Source organism: Aphelocoma coerulescens, assembly GCF_041296385.1.
Source record: "Aphelocoma coerulescens isolate FSJ_1873_10779 chromosome W unlocalized genomic scaffold, UR_Acoe_1.0 ChrW_unloc_scaf_3, whole genome shotgun sequence".
Lineage (NCBI taxonomy): Eukaryota > Metazoa > Chordata > Aves > Passeriformes > Corvidae > Aphelocoma > Aphelocoma coerulescens.
This window is the reverse complement of record NW_027184082.1, coordinates 3,502,393-3,517,044: the sequence shown is the minus strand read 5'-3', so window position 1 is coordinate 3,517,044 and position 14,652 is coordinate 3,502,393.

The following is a 14,652-nucleotide window of genomic DNA, read 5'->3' as shown; positions in this document are numbered from 1 at the left end:
AGAGTTCTTGGCTATTCTTATGCACAGGAATGCAGAAAAAGGCATCCTTGAGATCTAAAACAGTGAACCACCATAACTCATTGGTTAGTGTTGTCAAAAGTGTGTAAGGATTCACTACCACTGGGTGTATGTCCTCTGTTATCTTGTTAATTTCCCTCAAATCCTGTACCAACCTGTAGCTTTTACCATCAACTTTCTTTACTGGCAAGATTGGTGTGTTGTACCTGGATTCACATTCCACTAACAACCCAAATTTGAGAAACTTGTCAATCACAGGTACTAATCCCTTGCGAGCTTCTAATTTCAGAGGATATTGTCCTTGCCTAACTGGTGTAGCCCCTGCTTTGAGTGTGATACTCACAGGTTCAGCTTTTTTGGATCTCCCAGGAGAATCATTGGCCCACACTATTTTAATGACAGGCTCTTCAACTTCTTTGGGAATTTTTCCATGGCATTCCTGTACAAGTATAGCAGCTGCTTTGATAATTTTAGATTCTGGGATTATAACTTTCACTCTCCCTTCCTTGGAAGACTTAATTTCTGCTTCCAATTTTTCCAATAAATCTCTGCCCAATAATGGCATTGGGGAATTTGGCATATACAGGAACTGGTGAGTGACCCAGTGTTTTCCCAATTTAAATTTTAAAGGTTGGAGAAAAGGCCTTGTTTCACTTACCCCTGTAGCTCTAATCGCATCCACAGTGTCTGGACTCAGTTTACCTTTTAAAGTATTTAACACAGAATACATTGTTAACTCAACAACCACCCATTTCTGTCGGGAAAGGCGCGGGAGACGAGCTCATGATTTCATGATCAGCAAGCCTCGATTTTATTGTCTTTTCATCTCTTATTTATACAACACTTAAACAGCTCATACATATTGCAAAACCTGAGCTCATGATTGGTCATCTTCTCTCGTGGGAACAACACACCCCGCGGCGATGGTTTCTTCATTCCAGTCTGCTCTGGCTTGTGTCCTGTTGGACACCTTGTTGATAAGAAACCCCTTTTCCCACGACAGGCTAACTCCTACATCCTGCAAGGCTCTATCTTATCATGTCCTCTACTGCGCAGCCATTCCTCAGATAAGCTCTCTACACTTCCCCCGTTTTCTTTATGTGCTATCATGCTCAGAGTTGTTGTTTTTAGCAGTACCCTCTTGATACAAGTTAGAGCACAGCTGAACAGGACTAATCCTACCAAAACCATAATCAATAAGAGAAACAATGTTTTTACCATGCTTCTTACCCAACCACCCAATCCCAGTTCACTGACCAGCCCATCTAGGCCAAAGAAACCTGTATCTTCCTTAATTTTTTGAGAGTGATTTATAAGCTGTTGAATCTCTGCATGAATAGAGCGAGAATGATCATTTAGATCCATGCAGCATAGTCCCTCAAATTCTTCACACCCGTGTCCATGAGCTAACAACAGAAAATCAATAGCAGCTCTATTTTGTAATACAGCATGTTGGACTGTGCTTAAATCATCTGCTAGCGCGGACAGTACTCTACTTGTTCCATTTGCTTGCTTCACTACCCAGCAGCTTAATCTCTCTATATTGCGATGAGCTCGAGCTGCTGCCCCTCCAGGCAAAAATAGTGATGAAAAAATTACCTCCCACTTGTTCCACAAGGTCAATTCATCATCACAATTTGATTGGAGGGTCTGGGATAGATCTCTGCGCCATCTGGTGGGGTGGGTTTTATTTGGGTGGTGCTGTGGAAGGGCTAAACTAAGCTGTCCGATTGTACACGGACCGCCAACGGGCAAGGTAGGGATGCCGGACCAAGCACGATTTCCGCAAATTAGAAAATATCCAGGGGGAAGCCTTCTGGGTATGACTGTGCCTGGTGCAGGTTTTTCCTGTGTCCTACCAGTGTGGTTGCACCACGATTTTTCCCATTCTAAACTGTTCCCTATGGGAGACAACCAAGTAGGAGTAGATACATTTTTCCAGCAGTTGGTATGCGTGCCTTCAGAGCAGTGTGAATTCCTGCTATCTATATAAAAGCAACTAGTGGCGTTTAAAGAATCAATCAATTCAATCTCTTGCGGCTCAGGCCCAAATGGGAGGCGGTCATCCCAAACGTCATACTGCTCGAAACTTTCAATGATGTTATTGCCAGTAATTCGGCCTGATCGGAACCCTGTATCATTGGCGGCTGACCTGAAATGGAGCCAAGTTGTATTTGTTAGGGGGACTCCTATTAGGCACGTAAGAAAAGGAGTACTTGGGGTAGCTAAGCTGGCACAGAACGTAGTTGTATTTAATTCGTGTGCCAAAGATACCCAAACATTTTGCCTTGGATCGAATAGCTTAGGAGGGTAACTATGCTTGAGGGCCAAAGTGCCTGGGATGCTTAGAAGACCCAATACGGCGAGTATACCGGCGGCACACATTGTCCCAGTCACGGGGTTTAACCTGCCACAGCTCTGGGACATCAAGGCCTGTCTTGCGACGGGCTTCTAGGATAGCGGAACGTTTGTTAGCTAATATGCTTTAATTCCCACCACAATTCTCTTAGGTGGAGGTCTTTGATATTTTCTAGTAACGCTAAACTCTGATCTAGAGGTACTCCCGTTAGTTTACCAAGATTTTCCTGAGCTGATGCTCGATTCCACTGAAACTCACAATTGAGGCACCTCAACTCTGTGGACACTTGTCGCTGAAAGATCCACCACTGTAAATTACAACCTCTGCAATGAATTCTAACCCGAGCTAAATGGCAACGATTATAACAAACAATGCATGAGCGTTAGCAATGTGGCAAAAAGTCCGCGTATAATCGGGGAATGAGGGACTCTTCAATTTCCCGTTCAGAGTCTATTAGAAATTTAGTATGGAATTCCTCTCCGGTGTTATGTAGCACTTGTGAGACCACCTGTTGGAGTCGTCTCTTCTTCCTCTGTCGCGGACTGTCCCTGCGTATAAGCTGGCTTAGTCCATTTTGCAGGGATCCACTGCGGTCCTGTCGGGGTAGAAACACAAACATAACCTCTGCCCCAGTACAAAACTTTGGCTGGATCCTGCCATAATCCTGACTGGGGGTCTTTAAATCTGACCCACACTTCTGGTTGCGGATTAGAAGGTGGGGTAAAATGGATTATGGCAGGAGGAGACTGTCTATCTCCAAAAATGCAAAGATGATTTAAAACAAATAAGCATTTCAGTAGCTTGTCTTGGGTATTAGGAATGTCAGGATATTTTTCTAGATACTGTTTTAATGTACCGTGTGCTCTTTCCACAATTGCTTGACCCGTGGGGGAGTGAGGAATTCCCCTTTTGTGGACAATATTCCATTGGGTCATATATCTGGCTATTCGCATACTGCAATAGGCGGGCCCATTGTCTGTTTTAACTGTTATAGGGACTCCCATAATAGCAATACAGCTATTCATGTGGCGTTCAACATGTTTGGCTGTTTCTCCTGCTTGAGCAGTTGCCCACATAAAATGACTATAGGTGTCTATAGTAACATGAAAATATTTTAGCCGTCCAAAGCTGGCGACATGAGTGACATCCATTTGCCAAATTTCGTTAGCCTTTAGGCCCCTGGGGTTAACGCCTGCTCCCAAACCTAGCCCCTTATTGTGGAAACTGCACACGGGACACGCTTTAACTATGGCTTTTGCCTCTTCGATTGGGATACCGAATTCCCTTGACAAGCCTTTGGAATTCTGATGAAAAATAGCATGGCTTTCTCGCACCATTGTTTGTTTCGGGAGAATGTTTTGGGCAAGCGAGACAAGTTTATCTGCTCTTTCGTTTCCTTCACCCAGGCCTTCGTTCCACATGTGGCTGCGAATATGGAGAATGGAATAGGGGTGTGACCGTTCTCTTAGGGCGCGTTTTAGTTGCAGAAAGAGTTCATAAAGCCTTTTGTTTTGTACTTCCTTAATGACTGCATCCTCAATTCTTGAGGCGACGCCCACTACATACAGCGAGTCCGAAACTACGTTTAAGGGTCCTGTGAGGTGGGTTACTGCCCAAACGACTGCAAGTAATTCTAAGGTTTGCAGGGTATCATCTGACGAGGCGTTTATTAAATGCTGATGCCATTGCTGGTCTTGTTTCCATACGACGGCTGCTTTCCTTGTCTTTCTTCCGGCGTCTGTGAATGCAGTAATGGCATTGTGGATAGGCTTATCTTCTCGCAAGGGTTTTGAAATCCAGTTCCATGCTCCTATCCACTGTAATGCCTTGGGAAACAGGGGACCAGTCCGAATTTTGGCTCCTGAGGACAACAGCGCTTCCGTGAGTGATGAAGAATTTAGCAAGTACCAGTCCAAGGCAGGTTTTTCCATTGGGAGATTGATGCACTCAGGTTCTTGTCCTCCAATTTCCAAAATGCGCAAACGTCCTTTCTTAATTAAATTAGCCAAATTTTCAAGTTTTGTGGTAATAGTTTTTCGTTGCTGCAACTGCGATGATATCCATTCTAAAACTGTCAGCTCCCCCGTTTTCTTTAGCTGCGTAATTGCGCCGAGGAGGTGAGTTTCAGAATTCCAAATAGTAAGAGAGAGGGGGATGTCTGGATTAAGACGCGAAACAAAACCGTCTGTGATACAGGTGGTGATTTGTTGTAGAGCTTCTCGCTGCTGCGGCGTTAGGTGTACCGGTGCGCATGGATCTGATCCTTTTAGTAAGGGACGGAGCTGGTCTAAAAGAACATTAGGGATTCTTACTATTGGCTTTAACCACTGCAGATCACCTAACAGTTTTTGAGCGTCATTTAAAGTGGTGATTGAGGCTTGGATATGCAGTTTTTGAGGCTTCACTCTTTGATTGGTGATGACCCATCCTAAATACTTCCACGGGGAGGATATTTGAATTTTGTTAGCAGCTATTACTAAAGACCATTCTTGAAGAGAGGAGGTAATAAGCTGAATTTCTGTTTGGTCAAAAGGCTCCTTCTGCGCAAACAAAATATCATCCATATAATGATAAATGATGGTCTGAGGTAACTTTTGTCGCAGTGGTTGCAACACTGCATTGACATACAATTGACATATGGTGGGAGAGTTGCGCATTCCCTGCGGCAATACAGTCCACTCAAAACGTTTGTCTGGTTCACCACGATTAAGAGCAGGCAATGAAAAGGCAAATCGCTTTGTATCATCTGGATGTAGTGGAATTGTGAAAAAGCAATCTTTCAAGTCAATAATAAGAAGAGGCCAATCTTGTGGCAACATTGCTGGATTAGGGAGTCCTGGCTGCAGCGCTCCCATAGGCTCCATACGAGCATTGACAGTTCGAAGGTCTTGTAGCAGACGAAACGTGCCATTTTTCTTTTGGATGACAAAAATTGGGGTGTTCCATGGGCTTGTCGACGGCTTAAGATGTCCTTGTTGAAGCTGCTCATTGACTAGTGTGTGTGCTTGGAGCAGATTTTCCCGTTTTAAAGGCCATTGCTTAACCACTACAGGGTTATTGTCAGTCCATCTTAGTGGCAGCGGGAAATTCCAAGCAACGGCCCTTAGTAGAAATGGCGATCATCGGTAAGAACAAAACTCATTTGGACCAATACATCTCTTCCGATGAGGCAGTCAACTGTGGGGGGTAGAGGGGCGATAGAAAAAGTTGCGGTAGTTTTCTTGCCCTCAATTTCTACAGTTATCAGCGGAGATTTGTGTGCTAGTTTCATTCCTCCGACACCAGTGATGGCTGTCATTGCTGGCAGAAGAGGCCAATGTGAGGGCCATGTGTTCACATCGACAATGCTGGAGTCTGCCCCTGTGTCTAGGAGGCTCTGTAACGTGATTGTTTCTCCTTTATAGGTCAGGGCACACGGCTTCCGTGGACGGCTATTAAGATCGATGGTGAGCAAGGTTAGTTCCCCAGTTGAGCCGTAGCCTGTATGAGCGTTTGGTTGAGCCTGCAAGGGTTGCATGCCTTGTGTGGCTTGAGGCAAAGGTACAAATTGAGCTAGTCTTTGGCCTTTAGGAATCCTTACAGGTGGATGAACAGTATAAGCCAGTATGAAGATATCACCCTGTGAGTCAGCGTCCACCACGCCGGGTTGAACGAACAGTCCTAGGGCAGTGGCAGATGATCGGCCAAGAATCAAGCCTCCTACTGGTGTACCATTGAGGCAGATGGGTCCTGTTAGTCCTGTAGGGATGTTATGGATTTCAGACGTCAGGAGATCACAGTCTACTGAGGCTGCCAAGTCCAGACCGAGGCTGCCACCTGTTGCTGGCTGGAGGCAGGGCAAGGGTTTGCAGCTGCTACTTGTGTCCCTGCGCGGCTGCTGGACGCGCTGCTCCGGGAGTTTCCCCGCTTCTTGTTACGGCAGGCATTCGAGTTATGCGTGTTGGATTGGCATTTGTTGCACCAAACTCCGGATGCTGAGCACTCCCGACGAAGGTGGCCCGACTGGCCACATCGATAGCATCTCATTCTGTTTCCCTCTGGAGGCAACCGGGGGCGCGTGGCTGCTGCTTGGAGGGGAGCAAGGGCGGCCATTACCTGCATCTGAGCACTAGCTGCTTGTTCCTTCAATCCCTCCCCCAGCTTTTCTAACGCGTGGACTAAAAAGGTTTGAGCACCTGTGGGCAAGGTCGCAGCTTTATCTAGTAATGCCTGAGTGGTCCAATCACCAGGTATAGAGGTAATCAAAGATCTGGTGGTAGGGTTGCTATTTTGCAAAATGCACTGTCTTAAAATGGCATCTTGCATATGGTCGGGTATCCCTGCCCTAGAGATAGCATCCATAACCTTATCAACAAAGGAGCTTAACGATTCATCACGACCCTGCTTGATGCTCATATATAGGGGGGTCCCTCCTGATGTCCTGACTTTATCCATTGCTCTCTTAGCTACTGCCATTGCCTCCCTAAGTTTATGTGGCCCTAGTCCAGCTTGAGCTTCAACTCTGAGATACGGGCCCTGTCCCATAAGCTCGTCTACAGTAAGGCCTGTTAAGGGGTCCCCTTGGGGTCTGGGGAGATTAGCGCTACTTGCCGCTTCCTCTCTCCACCTTGCCTCAAAAAGCAATCTCTGAGAGGGGGTGTAAATGAGTTTTGTGATGGCCAGGATATCGGCAGGCAGAAGAATGTGGGCATTAAAAAGATAATCTAACATCTGCTTAGCTGGCTCACTAGACACCCCAAAGTTACTGACTGTTGCTCTCAGCTGGGACAGGAGTTTCCAGTCGAGATGGGCAAACTGCGCGTTCTGACCCCCTTGCGCATTAGTAGTGAAAACAACAGGGAAAGCCATCGCTTCTTGTGCCGCTGCTAGGAGTTCAGAATCTCCCCTTTCCATGCCGTCTCGGGCAAGCGCCTGCCACAACTCTCTCCTCCTTGCTGCCATAGCCTCCGCCGGGTCAGATTCTGCCCCAGGGACAGGCTTCGTGGCATTAGAGGGGTCGGGCGGCAGCGGCGGGCGTGAGGGGGTTAATGCAGAAACGGCGATTGAAGCGGAAGGCGGGGGAGCAGGCAGGGGGGTAGGCAGCGCGGGGGATTGACTGTCAGCGGGGGGTGGCTCTGGAGGAATCTCAATAGTGGCAAAGGCAGGGGGGTTGGGGGCTGTAGGGAAAACCGAGGAGTCATTATCTTGGTTACGGGAATGCGCTATCTTAATACCTATGACTGCTCGCTTCTCTGCCTGCACTAACAGTAACTCATTATGAACTGCTTTCCAAAGTTTACTTATTTTCTTGGCTGACTTATCATCGTCTAAAACAAGGCTAAAAAGTTGATCCCCGTTCCTCTGCCATTCTACTAATTCGTGAATGCTGTGAGGGTCGGGAAAGGAGCCATAGGAACGCGAGTGAGTTAGTAGGGAAGGGAGGTCTTTTTCTAAGTTAAAAGCTTTAAAGTAAAACATAAGAAGAAAGACTTTAAATAAATCCTGTGCTGCTTGCCTATCCATACTTACGGTACCGTTGCTAGCCCTCCAGGCTTCGGCAGCACGTATCAGCAAACCCACTGGTGTGGTCGTTCGGGCACGGAGACGGGAACGCAGTTGTCCTCCGCTCTTATTGCCGTCCCTCTAGCTGCAGGACCTGAACCCAACGCACCTTTCCTTGTGGAAGTGGGGGTGGGGGGGGTAAATGACGTGCCTTCTGTTCGGGCGTCAGATGTCGGGAAAGGCGCGGGAGACGAGCTCATGATTTCATGATCAGCAAGCCTCGATTTTATTGTCTTTTCATCTCTTATTTATACAACACTTAAACAGCTCATACATATTGCAAAACCTGAGCTCATGATTGGTCATCTTCTCTCGTGGGAACAACACACCCCGCGGCGATGGTTTCTTCATTCCAGTCTGCTCTGGCTTGTGTCCTGTTGGACACCTTGTTGATAAGAAACCCCTTTTCCCACGACAGGCTAACTCCTACATCCTGCAAGGCTCTATCTTATCATGTCCTCTGCTGCGCAGCCATTCCTCAGACAAGCTCTCTACACATTTCTGGTATCGCTTCAGCTTTTCCATCTGTTCTGGGACATTGGGATCCCAGCCAGGGTTTGCTAGGGGATAGATATCATTAACTGACTCTTGGAGACTCCCAGTTGCAATTTGAGTTTCTATAGCAGATATAGCAGCTTTGTTGACCATTTCTCTCTCTGTTTTATCCAATAATTCATCTAGCATAACATTTAGATCACCCCAATCAGGGTTTTGGGATTTTATGGCCATTTCTACACGCATAGCTACTCTCTCCGGGTTGTCCTTGTACTTCCCAATTGAGTTTTTCCACTGCTGTAATTCTCCAAGGGAAAACTATGTCTTTATATAAATCACTCCTTGATTTCCCAAAGCCTGTCTCAGAGGTGCTTCTAATGCAAGTTCTTTCTCCCCCCTTTTACCTGCTTTGGACCTTGTGTGTTTAGCGACGGGACTGACTGCTCTCATAGCTTCTCGGGCTATCCTGCCCCTTCTTCTACCTCCCTCCCCGTGAGAACCATCTGTATCAAAATCATCCCATTCGCTTTTAATTGAAATTGGTTCATTGGTTTTAAAAGATTGTTCCAGGCAAATGTTGATCAGGAACTGCCTTGCTCTTTGCGGCAGTGGAGGGGTAGGGAGGCAGGGGCTGCAAGCAGGTTCTCCTATCCCTAGCTCTGTAAGAGCCGCCTGGGTCGTGGCCATCCCATCTGCCCTCAGCTTTAACATTGGCCAGGCCACAGGGTGGGGGAGAGCGATCGGCTCCTCCTGTCTCTGGCTCGGAAACTTGCGGTTCTCTGTATTGGGGAATGCTGCCGCAATTGCCCGTGTCCATTTCTGCCTTCACTTCTGTGTTCAGGGCACTCTGGGAAAGGTGGCCGGCCTGCCCCTTCCCCTCCCCCTTCCCCTTCCCCGTCTGTGCCTCTGGAAAGGTCAGGGGGCGGCGGCCAGTCTGCACCCCCTCCGCCTCTGGGGTGGTCAGGGGGTGGTTGCATACCTGCATCTCTCCCACCTCCGTGCCCGCTCTCAGTCCCTGATGAGGCTGGGGGCAGGGAGGCCCAGCGCCGCTCCTCTGGCTTGGAGCTGGCCGCTCGCTCCATCCCCAGCCCCCGCTCGCACAGCGGCGGAGGCAGCGGCGGCAGAGCCGCCCCCACCTCCACTTGGGCGGGCTGCCCCGGCGGTTGAACGGGGTGGGGAGACCCCCCCCCCCATTGCGCAAAGCTGGTGCTACCATATCTTTATCTGTCATATCGATTTTTCTGTCCGTATTAGTATACGAGCTAGCTTGCTGCAGCTTTTTCTTTCCCTTTCTTCCTCCTCAAAGTCATTTCTATATTACTTTTCTCTACTACACATTCTTCTTCTCTGTTCAGCTACATAGTAAAAAGTTCTGCATATCTTAGTTCATCAAACCTACGTAATGATCTCAATTCTACCATCAGGTCAGTAATGATGTTACTTTCCAAACTCCCATAACGAGGCCAATTTCCTTGACTAAATTTTAAAGTCGGCCAAACCCGTGTGGACAGTCTGATCAATTCTCGGGTGTCCAAACTAGTTTTTCGCCCTGTCAGCCATCTCCAGTGTTTTATTATAAACTCTAACGGGCTGTTAGGAGGGATTTTTTCATTCACACCACCCGTGTTTGCTCACAGACAGAAAACCTCTGCCAGAGGGAAGCTCTTAACTCTGGAATTCAGCCTGCAATCTGACCTTGGAATTCCGATTTCTCAGGTAGTTTATCTAGGTTACTACACAAACACTTCAAAACAGTACTTTAAAATACTAAAAAGCAACTAGTTTTAGCAAGCAGTAAATGCGCGCGTGCGAAAATCTGGTCTCAACAGGATTCGAACCGTCAACTTCCCGACGTCCCAACCAACCAACCAACCTCTGAGCCACTCCTGCGGCTGCGTGGGGTGCAGCCTCTGGGCTCCTGTGGACTCCACGGAGGGCGTCCACTCCTTTCCACAGTTCGCAGGGAAAAAGTTTAAGCTTTCCCCTTTTGTGGGCTTCTATGCCCCCAACCTTTCCAACCCCCTTGGAGATCTCCTTCCCTAGTGCTAGCACAGTCTCGGTAGTATCGGTCCCCTTTTCACTCACCTCTTTCCGTGCTTCTGCCTTTCCGTGCTGGGTCCTAAAGTCCTGGTCACAGTCTTAGATTGTTGCTTCGGCCCCTCTGTAATTTGCCGGCCAAGAGAGGGGCAAAGCAAGATGTGTTCCAACCCAAGACTGCGATTTTCAAGGTCTTTAGGGTCCCTTCGTGGTCGCCAGCAACTGATGCCTTTTCCTGGTCTTAAAATCAAGAGTCATACACGGTTAGAAGGGGAAAAGGGATTTTACCTTGGTATTTATTTTAAGGATCCGTAGGTGCACATGTCCAGGTCATATGCTTCGAGATGCACCCCACCGAGTGTGTGTGTGAGAGAGTCTGTCCCCCAACATTGGGTATAACATTATAGGTTTTACTAATTAGCATATCTATCAAAGATTCCCCAATGAGAGGCTCAAGTGAGACCCCCTCCCCAAGGAACCTTCCCCTGGATGGTTCTATCTTGGTTTACAGAATGTGTTCTGGAGAGGATCTTGGGGTCTGGGGCCCACTGATCTCTAGCTACAAAGCCTCTAAAATGTTTAGTCTCTCAGCTTGTCAAACAAGTCCAAGAATGTAGGGAAAAAGCACTAGGAATACAGAAGTTGTAAAAAGGTATAACAGGGGTATAAAAGAAAAGGCAAAAATATTCATGGCATCACCCCAACACCCCCACCTCTGCCCACGCGGAGTCCTTGGGGGCCCCGGAGCCCTGCGACTGTGCAGGGTGACCCGGTGCAGGCTCCGGGGCAGGCTCCACCCATGGAGCCGGGGGGGTTTTCTTGGGTCCACCACCACACACCCCTGGAGCCAGGTCAGTGGGGTCTCCTTCGGATATCTCGGTCACTCGCCACCAAGACAGGCGCACCAGCTCTGCTGCCACAGTCAAGGTCTATCAGCAGGTTAAATAAAAATCGCCAAGCGTGGAATAATTCTAACACTGCCGGATCCCCAAATGGAAGCTCACGCCAGACAGCACAGCCCATCTCCTGCCATATCCCAAAATCCAGGGCCGTGTCTCTGTCCAGGAAAATGTCACGCAGGGCAGCCCAGTCTAATAACTCACAAAGTGAATTCTCAGGAATGGAGGTGTGCATAATACTGAAAACACCTTTCCATACTGTTACCACAGTGTCAGTTTTTAAGTCGCTGTTCGCCATTTTCTCAGTCCTGTCGGACATCCTGGTCCCGGGGGGGGGAAGGAAACAGCGCACCTCTAGAGAAATTTGGCTTGGCTTGCAGCGGGCAGGACACGTCGCAGTGTGCAGATCACGTCAGCATGCACCAAATATTAGCGCAGTAATTATTACCGTATCCCGCAGCCGTAGGGAAGAGGAGAGAAATCCAGCAGGCAGGAATTGTGCAGCAAGATTGATTTATTTAATTATTTTACAAACTCTTTTATAGACTTTTTTCTTCATAGTCTAATTGGACAAAGGATCAGCCACCCCTTGGGGGTGATTGGCTAAAATCCTAAAACATCCATTGTCAAAATATTTTTCTACTGTACCATAAGCAAGGCTTTGCAAGGTCGCAGGTGTTCATGGTTTATAAACTCTGCGAATATCTTCTGTGAGAGAGAAAAGTATCCCACGGGCTTAAAAAAGTAGCAAGAAAAATTCTTGCTAGCAGCATTTTTGTATCCACAGTGAAGCAAGCCTTTCTTCCATCCCTTCCCGTCTCAGCCAAGCCGCCATTAGCACGTGCTTCCCAAGCTTGTGACGGAGTGCCCCCTGCAGCCGCAGAGGAATCATCACGCCTGCCCTGCCCACCGGGAGCTGCCAGCCCCCCTGCCGGCTATGACCATAACTGCACCAAAGGGGAAAGTTCCTGACAGCCAAGAAGGCTGGCATTGGGTTACTGGTTCTGTTTGTTGTTACTGCCATAGTTATTGGTGTTTGTTTGCCTTGTTTTATATATATATATTAGTAAAGAACTGTTATTCCTATTCCTCATATCTTTGCCTGAAAGCCCCTTAATTTCAAAATTATAATAATTCGGAGGGAAGGGGGTTACATTTTCCATTCCAAGAGAGGCTCCTGCCTTCCTTGGCAGACACCTGTCTTTCAAACCAAGACACTGGAATAGAAAGAAGACCCCTCTATCCAAATTATTATAACTTTCAAATTTCAGGGCTTTCAGGCAAAAAAAAGCAGAAAAAGGAATAACAGGTCTTTACTAGAAAATATATAGAACAGAACAAACAACACCATTGCAGAAGCTTTCAATCTGCTAAATACTATTTTCCCCCTTTTGTGTAATTATGACCTCAGCCAGCGGGGGGGGGGGGGGGGGGGGGGGGGGGGGCGCTGGCACATGTCGGGAGGCAAAACTGCAATGACTCACTCGCAGCCGGAAGGGGGCGCTCCGATGCAAGCTCGGAATCTCCCCGGGTGGTAACAGTAATGCTGGCATGGGAGGGAGGAAAAGGGGGGGTACTTCCCCTGAAAAACTCATGCGGGCTACGGACGGTCTCATTACTGGCAAGCTCGGAACTTCCCAGGGCGTCATGGGCTGTCATCAGCACGGGGGGGAAAGAAGGGGGATGGTCCTCCTGCAAACTCATGCGGGCAGCAGCTGGTCTCACCACTGCCAGCAGCAGCAGGCTCAAGGGGGGGAGGTAGGCAGAGCTCGATCATAGTGCTGAGCTACTGTGCAGAAAGAGATCCAGGTGAGACTGCACTTCTCCCGGTGGCACACCACTCAACAGCTCCAGGTCCCAGAGCAGAAAACACCCCCAGCTAAAACTGCACAATCTTCTATTCCTCTCCCCTCCACAAATGATTCCATTGGTATTTGAGGGCTATTAGCTACTCCTTTGTGTGCTCAATTGCTGGCTATCCATCTAGGAGTTACCCCTTCCCCCTCCCAGTGTCTCCACGATAATAATGGGAATAAATTCACTGAGAAGCCTAAACCCATAACAACCACGTGCCCGCCAAAGTCACTCTATCACTCCCCTCCTGTAAGGAGTTAAAGAGCAGTTACCTGTCTCAAAACACTGTCAAGGCCACAGAAGGAACTTGCCATAAGGCAAGCCACCACAGTGGGAACTTAAGCACAGAAGGGAGGAATTTGCAACAGGAAAGTGCTAATTACAGGCCTGGCAGGGGAGAGATCTGATTAGCACATCCTGGTTAATGCATCTAGACAAAAATTCCTACTGTGGCAAACTGTGGGAAAGGAAGCAACTGCTTATATCACTGGTCAAACAAAGATCACCCTAAGTTATTGGACAGATGGCATCTGCAATCACCAATCACCACTGAAGCCCCCCAAAATCTTGGTGGAATCATGCACAGAAGGAAGACACACCCATCCTCACTTTGCATGTAAATTAGGAATATGCCTCTGTGGATACCTGGAACTCAGACTGCATAAAGGTGGTACCACCAGAAGAATGATCAGGGACCCTCACTACATAGAAGCCCAGGGTTGAGAAGGACCAATGGGTGGTGGATATCTTCTGCTTGATCTCTCTCTCTCTCTTCTTTTCTATTTCTTTCTATCTCTCTACCTCACATTTATTGGTAAATAAAATCCTTATTCTTGACTTTGTCATATGGTCTTGTTTGCACCTTAATTTGGGTAGAGCATCTCTCACCAATTGGATCTTAACATAAAATTGGTGTCACAGACAGGATACTGTTTTCTAACCCAAAGTGCCAATTGACAATAATACAGATGCCTCTAAAGGAAACTTTGCCACAGGTACCCTCTGAGGGAAATTGTGGTTCCCTCTGACAGAAATATTAGGGACAATGGCTGTCCAGGGTGGCCAGTTGTCCTGGTTTGAAAGATAGGTGTCTGCCAAGGAAGGCGGGAACCTCCCTTGGAATTGAAAATATGACCCCCTTCCCTCCAAATTATTATAACTTTGAAATTACGGGGCTTTCAGGCAAAGATATGGGAAAAGGAATAACAGTTCTTTACTAGCATTATATATGTATAACAAGGCAAACAAACAACAACAACAGCAGCAACAACAAACAGGGAAAAAAAAGCAGAGAACCAACAACAGCCTTCTCTCGGCTGTCAAGCACTTTCCCCTTTGGTGTAGTTACAGTCACAGCTGACAGGGGCGCTGTTGGTTCCCAGCCAGGCAGGGCAGGTGCAATGATTCCCCCGTGGCTGCAGGGGGCGCTGTGGCATGAGCTCAGCTGCT